This window comes from Rattus norvegicus, chromosome 11 (assembly GCF_036323735.1).
Source record: "Rattus norvegicus strain BN/NHsdMcwi chromosome 11, GRCr8, whole genome shotgun sequence".
NCBI classification, from domain to species: Eukaryota; Metazoa; Chordata; class Mammalia; order Rodentia; family Muridae; genus Rattus; species Rattus norvegicus.
The window spans coordinates 47740005-47764436 of NC_086029.1; the positions used below are offsets into that span (position 1 = coordinate 47740005).

The window sequence follows — 24432 nt, forward strand, 5'->3', positions numbered from 1 at the left end:
AGTTTCATGGATTGGGAGGAATGGAAGATTTAATCACCACCAGGTGGGGAAGGAGGAAGAGGGAAATAGGTGGAAATGGAAATGGAAAATTGAAGACCTCAAATGTAAATACAGTGTAGGGCAGAGAGAGCAGGTTTTGTCCAGACAGCGGGGATCAGAGTTTGGGGATTCAGGACAAATGCAAGAAGGGCAGAGTCAGCCTATCGAATTTGCCAAATTTCAAAGAAAAAAAAATATATATGACTTGGAGGCTTAGTGGAAAATGTAAAACTAAGGACCAAATATTATGAAATTATCATAAAAAACCCTTCAAGGCACATTTTTAAGCTAAAGCTACTTAGAGCAGCAGCAGCAGCAAACGAGTCGTGTAGCAAACTTTCGGTTTGTTTCATCTTTACACTGAAGTGTTTTCTTCGCTTGAGACAGGTTTTCATGTGGTCCAGGTTGATTCTGAGCTTGCCATGTCGCTGAGGAGGATCACACATGTGTGACCCTCTCACTTTCATCTCTCAAGTGCTGGGATTATTGGAACATGCTCCCTCCCGCGCCTGGTGTTTTTGGGGTGTGTTAAGCTTGTTTTTGAGGAATAAAACATGTAGTTTAGATGTTATATTGTGAATCATCAAGAACACGTAGACACATGTGTGAGCCTGTGAACAGAGATCTCTGCAAAGGCACGCAAACGCTGCCATGACTCCTCGTTCTGGGATAGAAGAATCGGGAGGGTTTTCCTCGTGTGTAATCCTCGAGAGGGTAGTTTTTGCTTCAACTAATCTTTTTATTACTTTCCCAAAATATAGATAGCACTTCAGAGCTCCACAGGTGAACTGGAGGTTCACCAGGCACCGGGAATGTCTGGCTTTTTACCTCAGGGCTTCCGAAGGCCTCTCGGAGGAGGTTTAATCATATCTCAGTGGTAGGATTAAAGCCTACCGCCACCTCTCAGGTTCACACTGAGTTTGAGCGGGCCAGCAAATGGTTTTATTGATTTACCTGTGTTTGGAATTTCCTGGTTTCAAAAGAAAGTTGAGGTCAACTAAAAGAAAGATAAGAAGTGAAATCTTGATTTTAAGATACAACGTACTGGGCTTTGAGCTTTTCTGGGTGATTGAGGGTCTCCCTTTCAATTCTGTGAGTTAGCAGAACGGCATCTGGGCTCTTCTCCAGACTTTGGTGTGTGCTTCCAGGCTCTCTCTCTCTGTCTCTTCCACATTTACCCTGTGGGTCCTGAAGGTGCCTCACACATGTATGGTTCTCCCCTGCTGGCCTCCAGGGGAGCATGGTCCCAGCATGCACTGCTCCAGGTGGGTGGGGATAACACGTGACATTTGCAGCCACTCTGGTGTGTCGCCTTCCCAGGCAGGAATAATCAATCCCAAGCACACCCACAGTTCCGTGCCACATGAATTCTTCTCTCTCCCATGTTGGTTCGTTATTATTCTCCAACCACCTCAGCTGTGTCAATATTTCACCAACTTGAGCTCACGCTCTTTAAGGAGGCAGAGCACAATGCCCCACTCTCTAGATCCGAAGCTTGTTTCTCTCCCTCTGCGGGCGGCCAGCATGGTTGGAGCTACCATACTTTCTCACCCAGTGTCTTGTAACCGGCTTCCTTGCTTCACCTCTTGGCCCTTTCATGGCCTGTTCTCTGCATGGCAGCCTGAGCTATTGTTGGCTTTGAAGTGCGAAAACAATCATTTCTTCTAGCTTAAAGCTACTGCTTCCCTGTGTGCCAGGTGACATAAAGATCCCCGTGGGGTACGCAGTTTCTCCCCATTCTCATTTCCATGTCCCGCCCCATCTTGGGCTCCCACAGACCCTGGATTTTTCTACTCAAGACAAGACCAGGCTGCCTCTGGAGCCCCTTCACAGACCAGGAAACCTCTTCCATGTCTTCCCCGTAAGGCTCTCTGCAACAGCATCTCCCTCTGTGAGGGCCTCCCTGGCAAACTACCTGGCTTGGTATCCTTCCCCACCACCCAGGGTCTTTTGGCAACACCGGGTAGATTCATCCTTGTCGCTTCCTTCCTGAGCATGGTTGAGCATGAACATGGGTGGAGTAGGTCTTCCCTGGTTTAGATCTGAACCCTATTACTTAAGCTATGAGGCATTGGCCAAGCCCTCAGCTTACCTCTTTATCTGGAATTCAAATCAGGGCAGGCAGTTGGTGAGGATATTTGTTATTGTTATAAGAATTCATTTTATCGCCATCCTCTTGAGTCTCCAGCTTAGGCTGCCAACTCTGTTGCATTGACTAAGGCTTGCCTAAACAGTATCTCTCCCAGGGTAAATGGCTTGAAGGGGACTATGTACCTCATAGTCCTGGAAGCCAGAGGTGTGAGCTCAAGGCCAGTAGGGTTGGCTTTTCTGGGTCAGCATCCTGTAGACAGCATCCTTCCCCCAAAGGGTGTGTCTGTGGCCCAAGCTCTTATTATTAAGACACCAGTGGTATTGGGCTGAGGACCACCCATATGACCTCATTTAAACTTAGTTACTTTTATAAAGAGGACCTCCTAATACAGTCTTATTCTAAAGCTAGTAGGGGGTTGTGATTTCAACCCATGAATTTGTGGGTCATATTTAAGCCTGTTTCTGGACTTGTTAGAAACGTGACCTTCTGCCCATTTCACTTGTTCTGAAGCATGGGACGACCTCTGAACTATTTGGTTCATTGTCCTTTATCTGTGAGGCCAGAAGTACCAGAGTGGATGGCGGGAGGTACCTGGGAATGACTTTCAGAAGCATCATCTGAGAGAGTCCCAGGCCTTGGACTTTGTCCCCTCACATTTAAATGGCTCTTTCAGTCTAGGAGCATGTAGGAGTTCATAAGCTATGATGATTTGTTTATGCTTGGCCCAGGGTGTGGCACCATTAGGAAGTGTGTGGCCTTGTTGTAGTGGCTTTGTTGGAGTAGGTGTGTCACCGTGTGCATGGGCTTTGAGACCCTCATCCTGGCTGCCCGGAAGCCAGTCTTCTCCTAGTGGCCTTCAGAATAAAAGGTGGAACTCTCAGCATTTCTAGTCCCGTGTATGCTTAGATGCTGCCATGATCCCACCCTAATCATAATAGACTGGACCTCTGAGCCTGTAAGCCAGCCCCAATTAAATGTTTTCCTTTATAAAGTTGCCTTGGTCATGGTATCTGTTCACCAAGACGGAAGCCCTGTGAGGTACTTATGCTCTGCTCCTGGGTGACTTGGTGCCTGGATATGGAGAAGAAGATGCAGGAATAGGGTCACTGTGTACCTCTGGTTGTGGGTGAGGTTCCTGCATAACTTCACAACCCCGCCCTACCACACACTGGAGCCTGGCCCCTGCCCAGCCTTGCTGCTGGATGCCCTCACGGAAAGTAGATGCAACCTTTGTAGTGGGATACTGATCCTTACATAAGGGGACAAGCGGCTGATGGTTGGGCGTCCTCCTGTGAGTCTGTAGAAAGAGACTGTGTTTCAATTATGCTTTCTCTCAATGGGCCTCACTCCTTTTCATCCAGGTAGACGATGTTCCAAGACCCCCACAGCTGCCTGATAATTTTCAGTTCTGTGTGCATCATGCATTTTTATAACCTATAGAGGGTTTATGAATTAGACATAACACAATAACCATAACCAATAATAAAACAGAGCAATTATACTAATATACTGTAATAAAAGTTATTTAAAACATGGATTATTTCTAGAACTTTCTATGTGATATTTCCTGGCTTTCATTAAAACTGCAGAAAACAGGATGAAGGGACTGTAGTGCAGTTCTGAGCCCCAGCCCCAGCCCCAGGTGTATGCAAATTTCAAGTCCAAGTTTATCTTAAATATTCAGAATTAGAGGGAGTCACTATTTACACTAAATAGTCTGTGTGTACCTTTTGTCATGTCTAATGTACATTTTCTGGTTTCTAACTGTGATCAGTATACAGATACTGCACACACACACACACACACACACACACGACACAACACACACACACACACATACCCTTTCACTCCTATTTGTGAACACTAGAACCTTTAACTGTCTGTGAAAAGCTGAATTAAGTAGCTCAAACCTTGGAAACAATTATGACCTTGGAAACAATTTCACCTACGACATTGGGGAAGCCAGGAAACTGTACCCATGGCACCCAGCTCCGCCCTTGGTGGGTTCCACATAGACGATCTGGGACCAAGAAGCAACTGTGTTCATTCCTCTGTGTGTGCTGCACCCACCTTCTGGTGGACTGCACTGTTCAGTGAACGCGAGCGGTCTCGTGAAAGAGAATTGTCATGCCTTCGATGTGGAAGCTGCGAAGTTGTTCCTATAGACAAGCCCTGGCCCTCATTGGAAGGCAGCAGGTTACATGCTGTCCTGAATAGGACGCCATGCGATTTCTTTGTGGCCTCCTCAGAATTCAGAGTTGGGTTAACAAACAGGGGGTAAAACCTACACGAGAGCATGCAGTCCTGAGGCTTTTCCCAGAGGTGGAATGGAACAGCCGGGAAGATTCAGACCAGAAGAACACAAGACGATGAATGGAGGAGGATGCTCATGAAGGCTGAGACCCCGAGAGAAACTGAGGCTGAGGAGGAGGAAGAGGAGGAAGAAGAGGTTGAGGAGGAGAGGAGGAGCTGGGCAGGGAAAGCTCTGTGCTTTTCTCATGGCTTTAGACGTTAGGCTTTATTTTGGACATATTAATATTTTAGACCTGTCACTCCTGACCTATTACTATGTGTTTCAGAGAATTATGCCAGAACTAGAACTAATTATTTTGCCTTTAAAGGCACTGAGACTACAGCCTCCCATGACTGAACTGGAGAGCAATGGCTCTCCTGTCACAGGTCTGTCTCTGACCTCACAACCCTGAGGAGCATATCACAAGTCCCAGCTTAAGCACCTTGCAAATATGCCTTTCAGTAGTTGACGGGGTTGGGGTGGGGAGGTGTGAAAAGAACCCGGTCTATTACTGAGCCTTCAGGAATGTATTCTTCTAGAAGTACATCTGGCACTGGATATTCGTACTTTCGATGTTTTGGACCAAAGTTTGCTGTGATCTCAGTGTGGGGTTAACGTCTGAAATTGGTTCTTGTGCATAAGGAAATAATGTTATTAAATACTATTAAAATGGATTCCTACAAGTTCCTTTCGACCCGTGACAAAATGCATAATTAGCCGGAATTAAATGCTAATGGGCTTATGACACAAAGACTCTAGCCCTGAAATAACACTTAGCTGATACTTGGGTGCGCTGCTCAAATTGTGTCTGAGACACATTGTTCCTTCAAAAGTCACACTGCCTCATGTTATCCTTTGACAGGGTCTCAGTCAGGGTTTCTATTCCTGCACAAACATCATGACCAAGAAGCAAGTTGAGTAGTAGAGGGTTTATTCAGCTTACACTTCCACATTGCTGTTCATCACCAAAGGAAGTCAGGACTGGAACTCAAGCAGGTCAGGAAGCAGGAGCTGATGCAGAGGCCATGGAGGGAGGTTTCTTACTGACTTGCTTCCCCTGCCTTGCTCAGCTTGCTCTCTTATAGAACCCAAGACCACCAGCCCAGGGATGGCACCACCCACAATGGGCCCTCCCATCCTTGATCACTGATTGGAAAAATGCCTTATAGCTGGATCTCATGGAGGCATTTCCTCAAGGGAGGCTCCTTTCTCTGTGATAACTCAGGCTCATGTCATGTTGACACACAGAACCAGCCAGGACAGACAGTGCAGAGGAAGCTTTGGGTGGGGTGATGAGCTTCTGCCATGTTGTCAAGGTAGAGGGCGAGAGTGAATGACCTGGAATGACTGATCTAGAGGCCGGTGGGAGGGTCCATCAAACAGCAGCTTGCAGAGGTGTAAGCGAACTGTTCCGTGTCAGAAGCAATGACTGGTTTTCATACAAATGTGCTTTCATCCATAGCTGAATTCTGACAGAGACAGGAAGATAAGGTCCAATTCTTGAGTCGTCTGCCTTTCCTCTTAGAACAGTGGCTGTATTCATTCCTTCTCCCATTGGTATAACCGAAGAACCCTAGGGAGGAAAATGTTTGTTTTGGCTCACAGTTTGAGGTCCAGTCCATCATGGCAGGGGGTCACAGTGGCAGGGTCCAGAGGCAGCTGGTCACACTGCGCATGCGTGTGCGTGCATGCGTGCGTGCGGTTGAGAGGCGTGTCAGTGGGTGTTCACATCTCCTCTCCCTTTCAGTCAGCTCAGGGTCCCTCCCCACAGCACAGCTCTGTTCCCATTTAGGATGAGTCTTTACACCTCAGGTAAGCCTTTTGGGACGCACTCTCAGAGATGCCCCTGGAGACAATTATCTCCCTTCCGATCTAGATCCTATCACGTTGACAGCCAAGATTAACCTCCTGGGCCAGGGGGACCGGACATCACTCAGTCACCTGACTCATAAGCACAAAGACCTGAATTTGGAATTCCAGATGGACCCGGTCAGTTAGCTTTGTTCCTTTGACTGAAGTCTAATGGCTGCACATATGGCGAATTTAACAGTAAATTATGTTTGATAAACTGAGGACATGTTTCTACAGACGGATTGAAAGAAGAAACAGTGCTAAGAGTCCCAGACCCTGTTTCAGTGAGCCAGGAAGCTGACTTTCCTGTGTCTTTATGCAGCTTTGGCCAAGGTAGAACTCTTGCTCTAACTGGATGCCGAGGTCAGAGAGGTCAGACGCAGTGACTGCACATTGATCCCCCATGAGGGCTCAGAAACTCAGCAGAGGAGTGAGTGGGTTCATTTAATTCATGGGAAATCAGAACTTCAGCCCAAGTCCTTGACACCAGGCCAACAGAGGCTTGGGCAAGACAGAAGGGAGTGGACAACCAGGGGCTGAGGACAGAAACAGGAGGGAGAACAGGAGGCTACGCTCTCCTGTGTGGAACCAGGACAAGCCATGATGCTTGCTGGTGTCTTCATCGAAAGCGGTGCAACCTTCTGGGTTTCCCTGATGCTTGCTATTAAGTGTGGGGTGAGCTCCTTTCCTTTAATCCGTAATTTGTAGTGGCCTGGTAGTAGCATGATTATAATTAGTCTAATTAGCAATGCAAAACGATCACAGTGTGGAGACCTGCAAATAAACTCTGCCAGGTCAATCTCCCAACCATCTCCCTCCTCAGGAAACAACCAGTCATTTTTCTCCCAGTGCACACACGTGCATCTATCTTCAGCTTCCTGTTGACCCAGCTGTGACATGTGCATGATTTTCTTCACTATTTAATCACCGAGTCAAATGAAATCTTTGACCCATTCATCTTTCATTTGCGTGAGAATAGTGATTTTTTTAGTGTTTTTCTTTTCTTTTATGAAATATTTTCTTTATTTACATTTCAAATGTTATCCCCTTTCCCGGATTCCCCTTGGGAAGCCCCCTATTCCACCCCCCATCTCCTGCCTCCATGAAGGTGCTTCCCCACTTATCCACTCCTTCCTGCCTACTCTTTCCTGCCTCCCTGACCTGGCATTGCCCTACACTAGGGCACCAAGCCTTCACAGGAGAAAGGGCCTCTCCTCCCATTGATGCCAGACAGTGCCATCCTCTGCTACATCCTCTGCTGGAGCCATGGGTCCCTCAATGTGTACTCTTGGTGGTTTAGTCCCTGGGAACACTGGGGTGACTGGTTGGTTGATATTATTGTTCTTCCTATGGGGTTGCAACCCCCTCAGTTACCTCAGTCCTTTCTCTAATTCCTCCATTGGGGACCCCATTCTGATTCCAATAGTTGACTGCAAGCATTCACCTCTGTATTTGTCAGGTTCTGGCAAAGCCTCTCAGGAGACAGCTATAGGTCCAGGAGACCTATTGGTGTCCCCAGTGGTGATTCGGTTTGGTGAAAGCAGGTGGGCTGGATCTTTGGATGGCCTTTCCTTCAGTCTCTACTCTACACTTTGTCTCCATATTTCCTCCTGTATTTTTTCCCCTGGAGCATCCACATTTTTGTTTTCCTTCTTCTTGAGCTTTATGTGGTCTGTGGATTATATCTTAGGTATTCCAAGCTTTGAGGCTAATATCTACTTATCAGTGAGTACATATCATGTATGTTCTTTTGTGATTGGGTTACCTTACTCAGGATGATATATTCTAGTTCCATCCATTTGCCTAAGAATTTCATGAAGTCATTGTTTTTGATAGCTGAGTGGTACTCCATTGCGTAGATGTACCACATTTTCTGTATCCATTCCTCTGTTGAAGGACATCTGGGTTCTTTCCAGCTTCTGGCTATTATAAATAAGGCTACTATGAACATAGAGGAGAATGTGTCCTTGTTATATGTTGGACCATATTTTGGGTGTATGCCCAGGAGTGGTATAGCTGGGTCCTCAGGTAGTACTATGTCTAATTTTCTGAGGAACCTCCTGACTGATTTCCAGAGTGGTTGTACCAGTCTGCAATCCCACTAACAACAGAGTAGTGTTCCTCTTTTTCCACATCCTTGCCAGCATCTGCTGTCACCTGAATTTTTGATCTTAGGTATTCTGATTGGTGTGACTGGAATTTCAGGGTTGTTTTGATTTACATTTCCCTGATGGCTAAGGATGTTGAACATTTCTTTAGATGCTTCTTGGCCATTCGATATTCCTCAGTTGAGAATTCTTTGTTTAGCTCTGTACCCTATTTTTAATAGGGTTATTTGGCTCTCTGGAGTCTAACTTCTTGAGTTATTTGTATATTTTGGTGATTAGCTTTCTATTGGATGTAGGTTTGGTATAGATCTTTTCCCAATCTGTTGGTTGCCATTTTGTCCTATTGACAGTGCCCTTTGCAATTTTATGAGGTCCCATTTGTCGATTCTTGATTTTAGAGCATAAGCCATTGGTGTTCTATTCAGGAAAATTTCCCCAGTGCTTATGTGTTCATGTCTCTTCCCCACTTTTTCTTCTATTAATTTGAGTGTACCTGGTTTTATGTGGAGGTCCTTGATCCACTTGGACTTGAGCTTTGTACAAGGTGATAAGAATGGATCAATTTGCATTCTTCTACATGCTGTCCTCCAGTTGAAAATGTCTTTTTCCCACTGGATGGTTCAGCTCCTTTGTCAAAGATCAAGTGACTGTAGGTGTGTGGGTTCATTTCTGGGTCTTCAATTCTATTCCACTGATCTACCTGCCTGTCTCTCTACCAATGCCATACAGTTTTTATGACTATTGCTCTGTAAAAGTGCTTGAGGTCAGGGATGGTGATTCCCCCAGAAGTTCTTTTATTGTTGAGGATAGTTTTTGCTATCCTGGGCTTTTTGTTATTCCAAATGAATTTGCAAATTGCTCTTTCTAACTCTATGAAGAACTGAGTTGGAATTTTGATGGGAATTGCATTGAATCTGTAGATTGTTTTCAGCAAGATGGCCATCTCTACTAATCCTGCCAATCCATGAGCATGGGAGGTCTTTTCATCTTCTGAGATCTTCTTCAATTTCTTTCTTCAGAGACTTGAAGTTCTTGTCATACAGATCTTTCACTTGCTTGGTTAGAGTCACACCAAGGTATTTTATGTTATTTGTGACAATTGTGAAGGGTGTCATTTCCCTAATTTCTTTCTCAGCCTGTTTATCCTTTAAGTAGAGGAAGGCTACTGATTTGTTTGGGTTAATTTTATATCCAGCCACTTTGCTGAAGTTGTTTATCAGGTTTTTTTTTTTTTAGTTTTTAGAAAATAATTTTTCAACAACCCCTGAGGTGTGTTTGATGCCTACACATAAGAAGGAAGGCCCCAGGCCATACTGACTTCAGAGGTGAGGTTGGCAAACACATCCAATAAGCAATGCCTAGCATCTTGTCCCCAAGGATGAGCCATACAGCCAACCTAGTGGTCGGGAATGATCACAATGAAGGTTTATTGTTTACTGTGGGAATGAGTACCTATGTGCCCACACATGCTGGTGCATGCACATTGTCCTCATTCTCACTGGCTTGGAACTCGCTGATCAGGCTTAGCTGACTGACCAGCAACCCCAGGAACCACCTGTATTTTGAAAGCTAACTACCGTGGCCCTACCGACATTTTTATGTGAGTTCTGGGTATTGACCTCAACTTTTCATGCTGATACAGCAAGCACTTTATGGACTGAGCCATCTGCAACCCATTCCTTACTCACCGTCCTTATTCAGGTCATGTCTACAGGTCATTTATTGTATCTTCTAAGACTACGCCAAGAGGTGTTTATAGTTTTTTTGTTGTTGTTGAGGAATTAACTATTTTCTGTCTCACCTTTATATAAACATTTGTTTGAGCCTTAGTGATTTGTGTCCCACCTGCTTCCAGAAACCACACCTGATGTGGACACCATGTAGTAGGAGATAGTAAAGCTTGCGTGGCCAACAGACCTTACCTTGCAAAGAGCAATGTCCTCTGTAGAAGCACAGAGCAGATGGCGGAAAACCATATGATAAAAATACCAGAAGGCTGGCTGGCAAATACACTACAACAATTAGGCTACCAAGGAGCTGATGAGCAGAAGGAGGAGGCCAGAGAGGCGAGGGGAAGGTCAGCCAAGGTCACCGACTCTAAGATATTAACAGTACCTCTTATTTTAGATCTGTGTGTCAACTGTCTCCAAAGAGCTGGGTGTGTGCTCACTTCATCATGACTTAGTCTTCCTCCTGGGGATGGCTGAGAAGGAAGTGCCAGCCATGGCAGCAGAAATTGCTAGTTCTTTTGTACAATTGTAGACCTTGGGGCAGGAATGGGGATGCGTGGTCATTGCAGACTCAGACTGCCTGCTCACTGGAAGTCCTTGTCCCCGTGTCTCTTGCCATCCAACCCACATTGAGGTGAAGATGGCTTTGCCAGCTGTCAAGGGTGAAGGAGTGGGGTTGGGGGAGGAAGCTACTGTTTCCTTAATGCTTCCACCTTCGAGAAGAGACAATGACTGCTAACTGCAAGGTGACCGTAGATATTTATGTTGTTATCTAAAATACGACTTCTTAGTTTTACAAAGGGAAAATGCTATAGAATTAAATCCTACATGCATATAGACTATGAAAAATAGTGTGCTTTGTGGGCTGGTTTGATCAGCAGAGTGCTTGTTGCGCAGGGGAAAGGTCTTGAGTTAGGATTCCCAGCACTCAGACACAAGCTGTGAGCAGAGCTGTACAGTTGTGGCCTTGTACTTGGAGAATGGAGGCAGACAGAGTCCTGGAGCTCACTGGCCAGACAGCCTAGTGCAGTCAATGAGCTTCAGGTTTAGTGAGTGAAGGCGGAAAGTGATTGAGAAAGACACCTGATGCAAACCTGTAGTCTCCACTGGCATGCACACATGTGTGCATTCGTGCATGTGGGCATAATACATGTCTTTTGACAAATGCACTACATATTTTGTTTATAGCTAAGATAAAATATCAGTTCCTTTGCTATCTACAGATTGCTGCTCAGAGAAGTTTCCAGACGTAAAGCTGAGTTTAGACAAAGAGCAGAAGGATCACTTCTGGGAATATGGGGAAAGCATCAACAAGACTCGAAAGTCCCCCACCCCCACCCACTCTGGAGGTCCACATGTCCACAAGGAAAGAGGAGTTGAGGATAAGTTCATTAAGACATACAGATGACTAGCTTCAAAGACCTGGAAATGTACCAGTCGGGGACCAGTCATTGTGCAACCTCACAAGGCTCGAAAGCAGAGTAATATTCTGGGCTGATTTACAATGGGCTCCCATGCTGGGCAGGGCAGAGTCAGGGTGCAGTGGGGCTGGTGGTTATAAAACAAGGCAAATGTGTTCTTTGGAACACAACATTCATGGAAGCTATGTGTGTGGGCGATGGTTTTACAGCACAGGGATCAAGCTGTTCAGCTAGTGTCTAGCTCATGGATTAGAAGAACAAAATGAAGGCAGAGAATGATGGTGGAGCGTCTGTTGTGCACTGGGCTAGAAACACGCAGTGGCCCTTGGAGGGACAATAAGATTTTGTGAACCTTGAATTCTGAATCTTGGCAGTGAGTGCTTTCTTGTGACTGTGTAGCAGCTAGCTGGAGGGTTGGGGAGTCAGTATTAGCCCTGAGGATGCAGAGGAATGGCCATCCCTACCCAGGAGGAGATGTCATTGGCACTAAGACCACCTTTCTATGGTTATATGTGTCCAAGACACATTCCACATATAGGTCACTCCGTTCTGAAATTTTATTGCTTTAAAATTTTAATCTAATCAATTAATTGTTGTATGTGCATGTGTGGGTATGTATATGTGTCCATGTGTATGTGCACATGTGTATATGTGTATATGCTCATGTGTGTGCATGTGTATGTGCTCATGTATGTGTATGCACATGTGTGTGTGCATGTGCGTATATATATATGTGCTAATGTGTGTATGTTTGCATGTATATATGTGTAGTGCTCATGTGTGTGCATGTGTGTACGTATCAGTGCTCATGTGTGTATGCATATGTACATGTGTGTATGTATATGTGCCTGTGAGTGTATATATGCTGTGGCACATGTGTGGAGGTCAGAGGACAACTTCAGGAGTCTGTTTTCTCTTTTCAGCATATAGCATCTAGGGATTGAACTCAGGTCATCAGGTCTAGCAGCAAGCATTCTTCCCCATCGAGCCATCTTATTGTCTTTTCTAAAATTTAATGATGACAGTTTTGAATACCTGCTGTCTGTTAGGCACTGTCTCATGTATGAATTTGCAGAGCTGATCTGGAAAGTGTCTACACAGTCCAAAAAGGAAAAACTCGACTTTTCAGTGTAGAGCCGTTTCTCAGTTGTCAGCTTCTATGGTTCTCATGTCTAGCGGAGCTGGGTTTGGACAGGGAGACTGGCCTCGGGCCCTCACATATGTGCAGTGTGGTGACACTTCATCTGCCCACTTCAAACTCTGACAGAAATTGGATGGAGTTTTACACAGGCTACAGGTGACTGATGGCCTGCAGGGGGATGAAGGAACAAGACAGGGTCTGACTGCACTCTGGGTCTTCTCCCTCTGAGGGCAACATAGCATATCCTGATGTTTGTTTCAGATCTATGTGTCAGTCGTGCTTCTGAGCTAGGTAGCAAGGTCTGTCCATTTTAGTTCCCGAAGGGGGTGAACTCTAGAAGCCTGCATACCCTTTCCCTGTGGCATTGTGGCTGACTGGAGGGCTGAGGCCCCTTAGCTTTGGTAATAGCAGGTTAAGTGAGGGACTGACTGGATCATGGAAGGCAGCTTTCTGGGGACAGTAGGAGCTGACAAGCAGAGGGTTAGCACAGGTGGATGCAAACTGAAACATTGTTTCCTCCAGACCCTGCAGAGGTCCAACAACGAAAACAAGATCTCAGCTCTCCTATGTGTCGTGGGTGGGAACTTCTTGCTCCTTCTAGTATGGCCCATGAAGGGTTGCTCTTGGCCTCCTGACAACAGGTAGGTATGTGGCTTTGCAACACTGACCAGATCAATGTGCAGATGTAAAGGCAGTAATACCAGCAAGAGCTGCCATTGAGCAAAGATCTGAGAAGCGGATCGGACCTGTTAAACATCTGTTTCGCTTGAAGCCCAATGTTTATCTCTTTGGCTGAGTCCCAGGAACCTCGCTGGCAGGAACCCAAACCAATCCAACCCATCCCTAGGGCTGTCTCTTGGGCTCCCCCAAACCCAGACTGGATGGCAGAAAACACATACCTCTGATTTGCTTCCAGAGTTCTGTTGGAATAACTTGAAGAACTCCAGAAAGAGGAGTGGAAATGTATTTGAAACAATTTGGGTAATCGCTTTTGTGTGAGTAAAAGCAGCTCCTGAGAAGACGTCTGAGGTAGTTTAAAATCATTCGAGGGGATCCAAACAGAGGGCAACATAACAAATCAATTCTTTTTATAATCAGGCACCCCTATTTTGTGAAGAATTGGGCAAAGTCTGCCATGGTTTTTTTCCAGTGGTGTCCTCTTACAGCAAAGGATAATTTGATGACCACATTGTTCCTCAGTCTCTCCCTGGCTTTCATCAGCAGGGTGGGCGCTGTCTCTGGTCCTGAACCTGACCTGCCTCTCCCACGAGCCTCAGGGCGGGAGCTGGGGGAATTCCAGTCTGCAGCACTGACTCCATCATTAATTCAAACCCTGAGAGGTGCACCATCATCTCGGAAAACCCAGGTTGGTGGGGTTTTTCCACTTCTTGTCTTGATGTTGAGATCCTCAATGACTCTTCCATGCTCTCTGCATGGTGAGAACTTGGTAGGAACAGTCTTGAGTAAATAAGAATGATCACAGCCAAAGACTGTGTGGTGGTGGTGGTGGTGAAGGCTACACCTAGTACCAAGACAGGAAGGTAGCAGAGGACACCATGGACCTTGTCACTGCAGGGTGTATGTTATGTTCCTTTCCCTGACCTACAGATGCCCTGTTTTGATGTATCTATAGATTAATGTATAGGTCCATCCTGAGTCTGGACTGGGTGCTCTCTGTGACTCGGAATCATGGTCTGATATGAGAGCAGATGTGGACCCTGGACACCTCCTACCTGTCCACCTGGCAGAATGGACAGACAAGGAACAGAGGCCAACTGTACCCTTTGAGAAGGACAAGGGTCTGGGGCACTCTCACCTGGGGTCTGAGACGTCCCCAGAATAACAACTGAACCCATGTTTGTGGGTACCCTTCTTACGTGACTCGTGGCTTCTGTTCAGATCTGGAAGAAGCCATCCCAGGGCCAGTGTGGCTTTGTAGATGGATGCATAGCCTGCTTGCTGGCAGGTGACAGGGAGGTGGGACTGTATTGTGAGGTGAGCCCGATGCAACAGAGGCTGGGTGTTTTGCTGTATTTCTCATTCATAAAGCACGGCCACCTGTTTCTTCTCTTGTTTTGTTAATTTTTTTTAAGGCAAAGCGTTTTTGGAAGCCTATTAAGAAACATCAAAATGATTCTTGGGCATTAAGCAGCTGTTAAAATGTTTTGATGGCTTTAAAATAACAAATAAGCTAGAAACATATGGATTTCATTTTTCTCTCGGTGTGTAGATGGTTACAAGGCAAGTTAGCCACGAAAATACGGTTTAGCTCTCCTCTTATTTCGGGAGGACGCTAATCACTAAACAAGCGAAGGTGGAAACATCGTCAAAGTTAAGTTGTCTGGGGCACAGATGGCTAAGCTCACGTGCATTGGTCAGTGTAGAACAAAGAGTCGTGAAGAGCTCCTTGAAAACTAAGTTGGTAACTCATCTACTTTGCACCGGAATATCGTCTGCAAAGATCACTGAGAGAGTGTGCGTCTTCCAGAGTGGAGCGGCCTACCCCAGACTGGAAGTCTAACCATGCGTCTATGGTACAGAAAACCTGGAACACATGAGGAAACTCAGGGGATTGGCCACCTAAGGTCTGGACCTGGACCTGCAGCTTTCCTTCATGGTTAGGTAATGGGGCGTACTGGCTACCAGTTGGAAGGTTTGGGACTCCTCAGGACTTGCAACCTATAGTGTGGATATGGTATTGATTATAGCTACCAAGTGGGCAGCTGCACCTCAGGTTCCAGGCTCCCAGGTCAGGCTTCTGATCAGTTTTGTTTCCTCTATTGGTTTCCCCCCAAGGAGATGTTTTCCAGGTTGGCTCTGTACCTTGTATCCTGGTGTTCAGTGCGCTTAGTTCATATGAGGTTGTCTCTTGCAAACCATCTCTGTGAGCCCCTGGAAAAGTCTAGTTGTTTCTACCAGGCTCAGGGAGAGACCTTGGAACACAGGAATGACTCCAGGCACCGCATTCTGAGTTCATCCACAGTATCCTTGCCTTAGGGGCTGGAAATCGTGGCTCACAGGCAAGAGATGCCTCACGTCTGCCTGCCTGGCAGAGCATCCAGAAGAAGGGAAGATACAACTGTGCAGACAGCAGTCATTTTAAATCACAGAGAGCGGGGTTGTGGATTTAGCTCAGTGGTAGAGTGCTTGCCTAGCAAGTGCAAGGCTCCGGGTTCTGTCCCCAGCTCCGAAAAAAAAGAAGAAAAAATCACAGAGAGCTATTGTATTAACTAATGACTGTGATGGCCATTTACTTATCCCTGGCTCAGCTTGTGGCAAGTTCCCTCACACACTCCAGGGAACAGTCACCAGGAATCTTAAATATAGTTGGGTAAATCAAGGCTAGATTGTGTTAATGACTTTTCTAAAAGTCTGTCTCTGGGGATGTCTGGATAAAGCCTGGAAGACAGGCGTGCCTACTGGGCCACATTCTCACAGGATCTTTTCAACCAGCCTGCTCCGTGGGTCAGCCACCCACGAGAAGTAAGTGTTACAAGCAGCACACTTATTAGCCCAGAGCTTGATGTCAGCTATGACCGCGTGTTCAAACACTTTCTTTAATAACTCACGTTAGAAACCAGAGAGACAACCTACTGGGTAAAGAATTTGCCCTGCAAGCTAAGATGATCTGAGTCTGGATCCCCAGAACCCACATAAAGCCAGACGCAATGTTTATCTGTAATCTTGGGGATTCTACAGTGAGGTGGGAGACAAAGTCAGGAGAATCCCTGTGGGCCAATGAGCCTTGTGTACACAATGGAGAGCAGCAAGAGGTCAGGTTTGAAAACACACCAGAGGTCCTCTGATCTCCATACACACACACACACACACACACACACACAGAGTCAGAGACAGAGAGACAGAGACAGAGAGACAGAGGCAGAGAAAGACAGAGGGAGACAAAGAGAGAGAGAGAGAGAGAGAGAGAGAGAGAGAGAGAGAGAGAGAGAGAGAGAGATATGTTAAAAATAAATAAAACAAAGAGTTCTCTCCAGAGGGAATATATATAGGAGACAGACAAGCCGATAGCATCACTGTCTGACCCCTCTCCTCAAACTCCAGCATCAGCCTCTCCCATGTATTGCTTGCAGGGGCCTCTCGGTCCATAGTTATTATTTTTTGATAACTAAATCATCCAGAGTTCCTGGAGTGTTGTTGGAGGCTCATCTGTTACAAGGTGATTAGTAAGCTGGACTGAGTACTGAGCTTTGAGATAATGCAAAGTCCATAGGACGGCGGACGGCACCAGGCTCAGATTTGGCTGTGTAATTACACACATAGGGCTCAGTGCAAAACAAAAACACAGGGATACTTGTTGAAGCATTGTTAAGAATCTCAAGAAGTAGGTGTGGGATCATGAGTTAAAGCAGGTCCTGGGCAAGTGTACTGGCCACAGGCTGGTACTGACCAGGGCCAGTACATGGGTCACATAAAGGGGCTCAAGATAACCGTACCAGATGCTTTGAGATATACACCCTATATACACGAGCAAGCCAAGGTTTCAAGATGAAATCCTGTGTCCAAATCCCCTAACTAACACAGCTCAGACATCACCACCCCCAAGGAACCATCCCCAGTGGCCTGGATTTCAGTGTTCTTGCCAACTACTCATTCCTTTTGCAAGTAGCATTGTCAAACTTACAATTATATAAATTTTTGGAAGCAATGTCTCTTTTTGTAGACCAGGAACTCATTAAATAGCTCAGACTGGCTTCAATCTTCTGATTCTCTTGCCCTAGTCTCCTTGTACTAGGATTATTGGTATATACCACTGTATCTATGTTAACGAATATTCACTTTGGTATGAGAGTATAAGAAAACACCCTTTATCCTAGGAGATGGAGAAAATAAAGCACAAAGAGGCACATTATAATAACCCTGTGGTATTACTGTGTAGACATCCTGGTTTTATCTAAACATCTATTATAAACGAAGTATACATTATAGATAGGTAGACAGGTTTATGCATAGATAGTGGGTGTTCATTGACTGGTAGGTAAGTTGGTAGATTGACTAGTTGCTGGAAAGGGTGGGTTGACAGGTATGAACAAACACAGGTGTTTCTCCTGGCCATGACAAAATCCCGACAGAAGCAACTGTGCAAAGAGATGTTTACTTGGGCTCATAACTTTGTGCCAAGGGAGACATGTTTGTGGCTGACATAGCTTGGTCTGCAATGGCGAGCTCACAGCACGTGGCTTGTTCACACCTTGGTATACAGAATGCAGAGAGAATCGGACCAGAAGCCGAGCTGGGGCAAGCATTCAAGGGTTACTCATGGGGGCCTCCTTCTACGGACTAGGACCACCTTTTCAGGGATTGTACAACCTCCCCAAACAGGACTGCCAAGTGTTAAAGCACAGGAACCCATGGGATACAGTTCACGTTCAAGCCATCACAGATCAAGGTAACATCAGCCACCAGTTTCCGTATTGTTGGAGCAGAAGCATCGGGGTAAGCTGGGGGCAGCCATTTTAGCTTCTGTAGAACACGAGTGCACATGGCTTATCTCTCCCTTGTGTGCACGCCAGTGACTCACTGCCTTCTAGCTACAGGCAGGCCCCAGTCAGAGAAACCTAACATTTCCACCCTCCTTCGTCCTGTTTCAAAGTGCTTGGCCCTGGAGTTGATGTCCAGTGGTTTTATTAAGGCGTTGGCACCTGGCTGGTCCATGGGCTGTGTTTGTAAGTCTTGTGCTTTGCACATGAACTGTAGATATACACACCGAGTAACTACAACGAAGCTTGCTTTGAGAAATGACCTGATTATAATGACACAATGCTAAGGCAGGAGCCTTCACCCGCTGGTCCGTGTTTCCCTCAGATCTCTCTTCTGATAAGTCTACTCCCAGCCAGAGTGACCTTCCGCCCCCATCACCCCTCAAATCTGCAGTCTCTACTTCCAAATATGCCCATCAGTGATTCACGAGGAGCTGCCTGCTTGAGAAAACGCCTGTCACCATTACCCAATCATTTGCCGTGAGAGGCGCCAGGGCCTTTGATACCCAGGCTGCTTCGGCCGAGAAATACAGAGAGTTCCATATAAAATCCTGAGGAGCAGTTTGCTTCCCAAAAACAGGGGAAAGAGCCAAGGTATTTTTTTTTCTGCTCACCAACACAGTGTGAATGGATGAGGGGTATCAAATACCGGCTAGGCTGCAGGCTACTGAGATAGAATCATATAGACCGAGCTAGCTCTTTGTCTCAGAAGATTCTTTGGGGTTCCGCCCACTTCCGGTCTACTTGGCAGTCAGTATCCTATGAGACCTGTGCCTTCCTGCTCTTCCTGGGGGCCCACACTTCCTGGGACTGTGAGTCTCAGGCGCTTGTCTCTGTGAGCTTAATAGAATGCTAGGTTTCCATTGCAAACCAAAGTGGACATATGCTGTCTGCCTCTTCCCTGCGTGCACGCCAGGAGTTCATAGACTTAATTTGTTGGCTGGGAGAAGAAAACGAAGAAGGCAAAATCCACGGACCTCGAGTGTCTTCAAGGAGAGCTACGGGGACTGAATCTGAAAACACACCTTGGAGAAGCCATGGCTGAAGGGTTTCCTCGGGGGCTGAGGCTCTTTTGCGGAAACCTGTTCAATGCGCTGTCAGCGGGCACAGTAAAACCAGCGTCTGGCACTGAGCAATGGAGGCCCCGGGGACACACACACGTCAAAATGCCACCTTCAAAATAACTAGCCTTTGAGGACAATTGAATTGATTCCTGGGTGCAGAGTCATAATGGCATAACCCCGAGTGATTATTGCTTCGTTTATGGCTTTATTTTTTCATATATACACAAAAAAGAATTACCTTCTCCAGAGAGGAGCTGAACTAATAAGCATTGCTCATAGATATGCTCATTTTCAACCCCTTTCCCTTAAACTGTGATTTGGAATTCGAAGCAAATAGCTGCTAGGGCTTGCAATGATTTATTTAGCAGTGCTTTGAGCCAGGCAAGAAGTTAGATGAATTGAAGGCAGTGATGGATTTGTAGACACTGCTGTGGCTGGTCACTTGACCCCTGACCCTAAGCCAGTGCAGCGTTGTGGGAAGAAGTCAGGGAGGACTCAGGTGACAGTCATCCTCAGCGGCATGCCTGGCGGTAGACACCAGGAAACCTGGTTGCTTCTTCTGTGTTTGTATTTGCTCACCTGAGGTTCTGTCTCAACACCCAGGGTTCTAATAAACTGTCCATCGCTGAATTGCCGAGGGAGGGAAGGGGGCATGGAAAGAGAGGATGGGAAAGAAGGCAGAAATGGCTGCTGGGAGGGTCAGCTCTATGCTCTGGTGATGAAGAAGTGGTCTTCTGTGATGTCCCCATGCATTCAGTTCTCATTCCACCCGGCAGGCCCACCCACCTCAGTGTATATAGCTTGACTGTGCCTCCTGAAGACAGGAGCTGTATACTGATCATTTCTTAGGCTTGCATATGCCCCTTCATTATAATTTGGAACAACAGAGAAAGACAAAAGGGTGTGCCGTATAAGTCAATAAAGTACCCGATTGGGTTACGTGCAGCCAAGGAAATGAGTGGAGTGTGTACAGAAGGCTGGAAGTACACAGGGACAAGGTGCCGGCTATGCCCTCAGCTTGCTTCTCATCTATTGGGCGTGACAGGTTTGAGGCAGCTCTGTGGAGCATGAATCAGGATGCCAGTCACTGCTGGATCTGAGGACCTGGAAAGGAAGTGTGATGTCTTCGGAACAAAGTTGGGTTGTGCTGTCAAACTTCAGAAAGCATCCACGCACCCAGTGTCTTCCTGGGAATCATCTGTGTGGTTCCGCACTCTTCCTAATGGCTTCCTGGTACTGAGGCCTCAGCTGAGTGGGCGCCTTGCCAGGGAGTCAGCTGTGACAAATGTGGTCTGTCGTGGACTCAGCCACGTGTGAGCTGAAGCCGGGCTGCATCCTGCTTGGGTTCACCTGAGGTCAGTGCCAGACACAAGGGGAGGCCTATTGCCCTACATAACATTTTCCTTCCCCATGAGAAAGCCTGTGGTGGTCTGATGTGCTAGCGATATAAATAGACATGGTGGAGCTTGAAGCAGATGTCCAGATATTGGGAAAACCTCAATGCCTGCCTCACAACGAAGTGTGTGTGATTATGTGAATGTATGTATGCTAGTGTATGTGTGTGTGTGCATGAGCGCATGTCCATGCATGTGTGTCTTTTTTCTGTTTTTCTCCTCTGTGTATGATGTGTTCAGTTTTTGCTTGTGTATCTCTCTTTTTCTGTATGTGTGTGTGTTTCGGCTTGTGGTAGCATTCGAAGAGAACTGGATTGGGTAAGGGAGTGTTTAAAAGCAGCAGAACTCTCCTGAACTTGGATCTGAAGATGTCTGGTGTTCTTTGAAAAGTCCGAAGTAGAAGCAGAACAACCCTTTGGTCTGCTGGTACCCCACTTCTTATTTCAAAAAGATGGCAGTGTTCAGGCTGGGCATGGGGGATGGAGGTGAGGCCACCATTGCCAGTTTCCTTTGGGGGCTCAGTAGATGTGTACCAAGCCCCTTCTCTGAGGCAGGAGCCAAAGCTGGCAATGTTATCTACTTTTGATGAGATGCCGTTTCTGTCCTCAGGGTTGGAGGGAAGGCTGGGTAGGAAATGGAGTCTCTGGAAGAGGCGTAGTTTCTGCATGAGGAACATGAGGGAGATGTGGTGATCTGGAGCCAGCCCAGAGCTGGACAGGCAGGAGTGGGAAATGTGTTCCTGATGCAGAGAAAGGCGGCAGAGGATGGCGTTCTTGGCGTGAGGCTCTGTGTGTTTGAGCTGCACAAACCGTGGACTCTGCATGAGGACCAAAGAGGAAACGGTTTCTCATGGTCCCAGAGGCTGGGGAGTCCAAGGAGAAAGAAGTCACCTTCTCCCTGTGTCTTCACATATCCTTGGTGCATGCATGAGAAAACTCTTTTCTTATATGGTTGCAAATTCCACCATGAGGACCTGCCCTCATGGTCCTTGTCTGACTCCAGTCATCTCCCAAAGCCCTGCAGCAATGGAGGTAAAGGCTTCAGAGTCTGAACTTTGAGAGGAGGGATATGCCCAGGCTGTGTGTGTGTGTGTGTGGGGGGTCGCAAGTCATGGGCAGCTGAATCTGGCCTGCCCCTGGAGAGGAAAGCAGGCCTATGACAAACAGGGAGACTGTTTGTGCAGGGCACTCCTGAATCTTATGACTGAATTTCTCACAAAGAACAAAGCTTCTCTGGAGGGCTTGGAAGCATCTGAGAGGGTGGACATCTTCCCATCAGGTGCATGAAGGTGTAAGAATTCAGGGAGACATCCCCAGGTTTGCTCCTCTAAGATGTTGTCTGGGTTCATTGTATGGGGTGGCCATATCTGTGTGTACAGAAAGGCTTTTCTCTCCAGTTTCCAATGATGTGGCCAGAATGGTGCTTTGGGGGTGGACAGATGAGCTTCCCAGTACTTGGGATACACAGGACAGTCTAGTATCAGTTTCTGGATAATAGGGATGTCAGGGGAGGGGAATACTCTAGAAATGTTGAGCTGACTGAGTCCTGTGCACAGAAGGCAATGGACTCTTTAGCACACAGACATAACAGTGTCTGAAACCCTTTGGTAGCAGGGAGTGGATTTACTGTCCCTTGGTGACACTAGGTGGATCCAATCTCTCCCTCTGGTTTCTTCCAGGAAGCAGTATCCCTAGAATAGCCCAGCTCCAAGTGACAAGCTCCAGCTTCTTGTAGGTGGGGTGCAGGTGTGGAAGGCTCACCTCAGAGACATGCCCAGAAAGCCCTAGAAGAAATTTCACTGAAGATTGAAAACAATGAAAACAGTCTTGCTCTCTAAGGATCTTCAGACTCTGAAAACTGCCTCCCTGCACCAAGGAACCTGGAACAACTATTTTATGGTCACGAGGTCCTGGTATGTGCATATATACTCAGAGGTCAAGGCTCCCTGCACCTATCTTACTTAAGGATGTTTCTGTGGCAGCCGCAAGACCGTCTGATGCCGTGAGCAGAGGTGCAGGCACCACCCTGCTGCTACCTTCCAGGCTACAGGCAGATTGAGGCTACCAGCAACTGAGCCCCAACCTCAGCTCCTTGCCACCCTCCTCTCCTCAGCTGCTTATGCCCTTCCTCAGCACTTGCTCTGCTGTTGTGTTGACTTTGATTTCACCTCAACTTGTGGTGTACCACTACAGCTGTGTGAAGAGATTTTATTGCCTGCTTCTGCTCCAAGTTGCCCTGCACTCAGAGAATCTTGTGGCTTTCTATACATCCAAAGTAGACCCCCTCAACTCTGCCAGAGCACAGACTTCCACACCATGTCTGCTCCCACTCACCCTGTGCTGTCAGAACGTCTTCCTGGTCTCACTCTCAGGGCTCAGGCTTGGAGTGGGACCAGGCATTGGGCTGAACCTGGGAGCCCAAGTCTTCAGGAGCATCGAGCTCAAGCTACTGGTTCCTGTTTCTGTGACAGAATAACTGACAAAAGCATCTTTGAGGAGGCAGGATTTACTCTGGCATATAGTTCAGAGAATACAGTCCACCGTGTCAAGGAACCACAGCAGCTGAGGTGGCTGGGTCTGTGTGGTGGTTTTCACTTTAGTGCACTCTGTTTGGCCCGATCCAGCTTGTAGTCCTCAAGCCCTGCCTGTGCCCCTCCCTGCCATTCAGAAGTTTCCACAAACCAACAAGAGAATGCCACTAGCTAGGGACCAAACGTTGAAGCCACAACACTGGGCCACATTGCTCACTGGTCACTGATAGGTGTGCCTTGTGTCTACAGTGAGAATGCAGTAGCAAAACTCATAACTTAGTAGTGGCAACCTGTGCCCTGCACCTCAGGCTTTGGCTGCATTCTCTTGTCCTCTCCTATTTTTTTCCCTTCATGTCCATCCGGATTCTCCTGTCCTCAGAGACATCACCTTCCTTTTCACCTCCTTTCTGCTGGCCCTCTGTTGTATGCCAAGCTTCCTCAGCATGGGCGATCTGTGTGTGAGGGTCTCTTCCCCTCGCCCTCTTAAGCCCGAGTCAGCTTGTTTGCATCTGGACAAAGGTTTGCACCGTGGAGTTGCGAGTTGTTCCCCAGAAAAGGGTCTTCAACATATTATGGCTTAGGAGCCCTTCATTCAGATCGAGAAGAGGGAAGGGTCTCACCTATTTTTGCTTTGTACCCCCTAAAGCCTTTTGAAGACACTCTTATGGTAAGAGGAATCAGAAAGTGATCACCAAGATTTGTGCTGCCTGCTGGACACACACACCTTCTCTGGGCTACTCAGATACGAAACTAGACAACTCTGATGATATTGTCACTGAGAATCTGAATTGGCTGACTTTAAGGAAAGATCATGGCCCCGAGTGGAGTGAAGCTACTCAATTTAGTGTTTAAAAAAGCCTGGTGTCCTCCATGCAAGAGACAAGCAAAGCTTGAGTGAGGTTCAGTTTGTAAGGACCCGTGGAAGGGCACACACGGCAAGATTAAGAGGCACCTAAGGAGAGCTAAGGAATGGAACTTGTTCCTAGACAATAAACAAGAGAATGGGGGTCTCTGTGATGCATCCTAAAGAATCTGAGTTCAAGTACAATATGTGTTTTCAGGAGGACCCAACCCTACTAAGTTTGTAGTCCTGGTCTTTAGAGGCCAAGAGAGAATAGGTGGGCAATGCTGGAGGATGCTTGGTCTGTTACACAGCAAGAGCTGCCTGTGCAAGCTCTCACTTCAGAAAGCTGGCTATGTGTGAGCCTGTGCACCAGCAAGCAGCACCTCCTATGGTTGCTACTGTACTTCTTTGGCTGTGAGCTAGTTCC

General features: G+C 46.9%; 1 protein-coding gene and 1 long non-coding RNA gene across 5 annotated transcripts in view; one reads left to right on the plus strand and one right to left on the minus strand.

The window, feature by feature from the left end:
• The window catches only part of Kcnj6 (potassium inwardly-rectifying channel, subfamily J, member 6), a 247037-nt gene that overhangs the window by 208693 nt on the left and 13912 nt on the right, over positions 1–24432 (minus strand).
• Positions 6111–24189, plus strand: LOC120095639 (uncharacterized). Of its 2 annotated transcripts, XR_005491267.2 has the most exons (3): positions 6123–6236; positions 13900–14041; positions 14309–24189. It is a non-coding gene; the product is annotated as an uncharacterized LOC120095639 (long non-coding RNA). The 2 variants fall into 2 exon arrangements; XR_010056268.1 differs by lacking the exon at positions 13900–14041 and having other exon boundaries at positions 6111–6236; positions 22310–24189.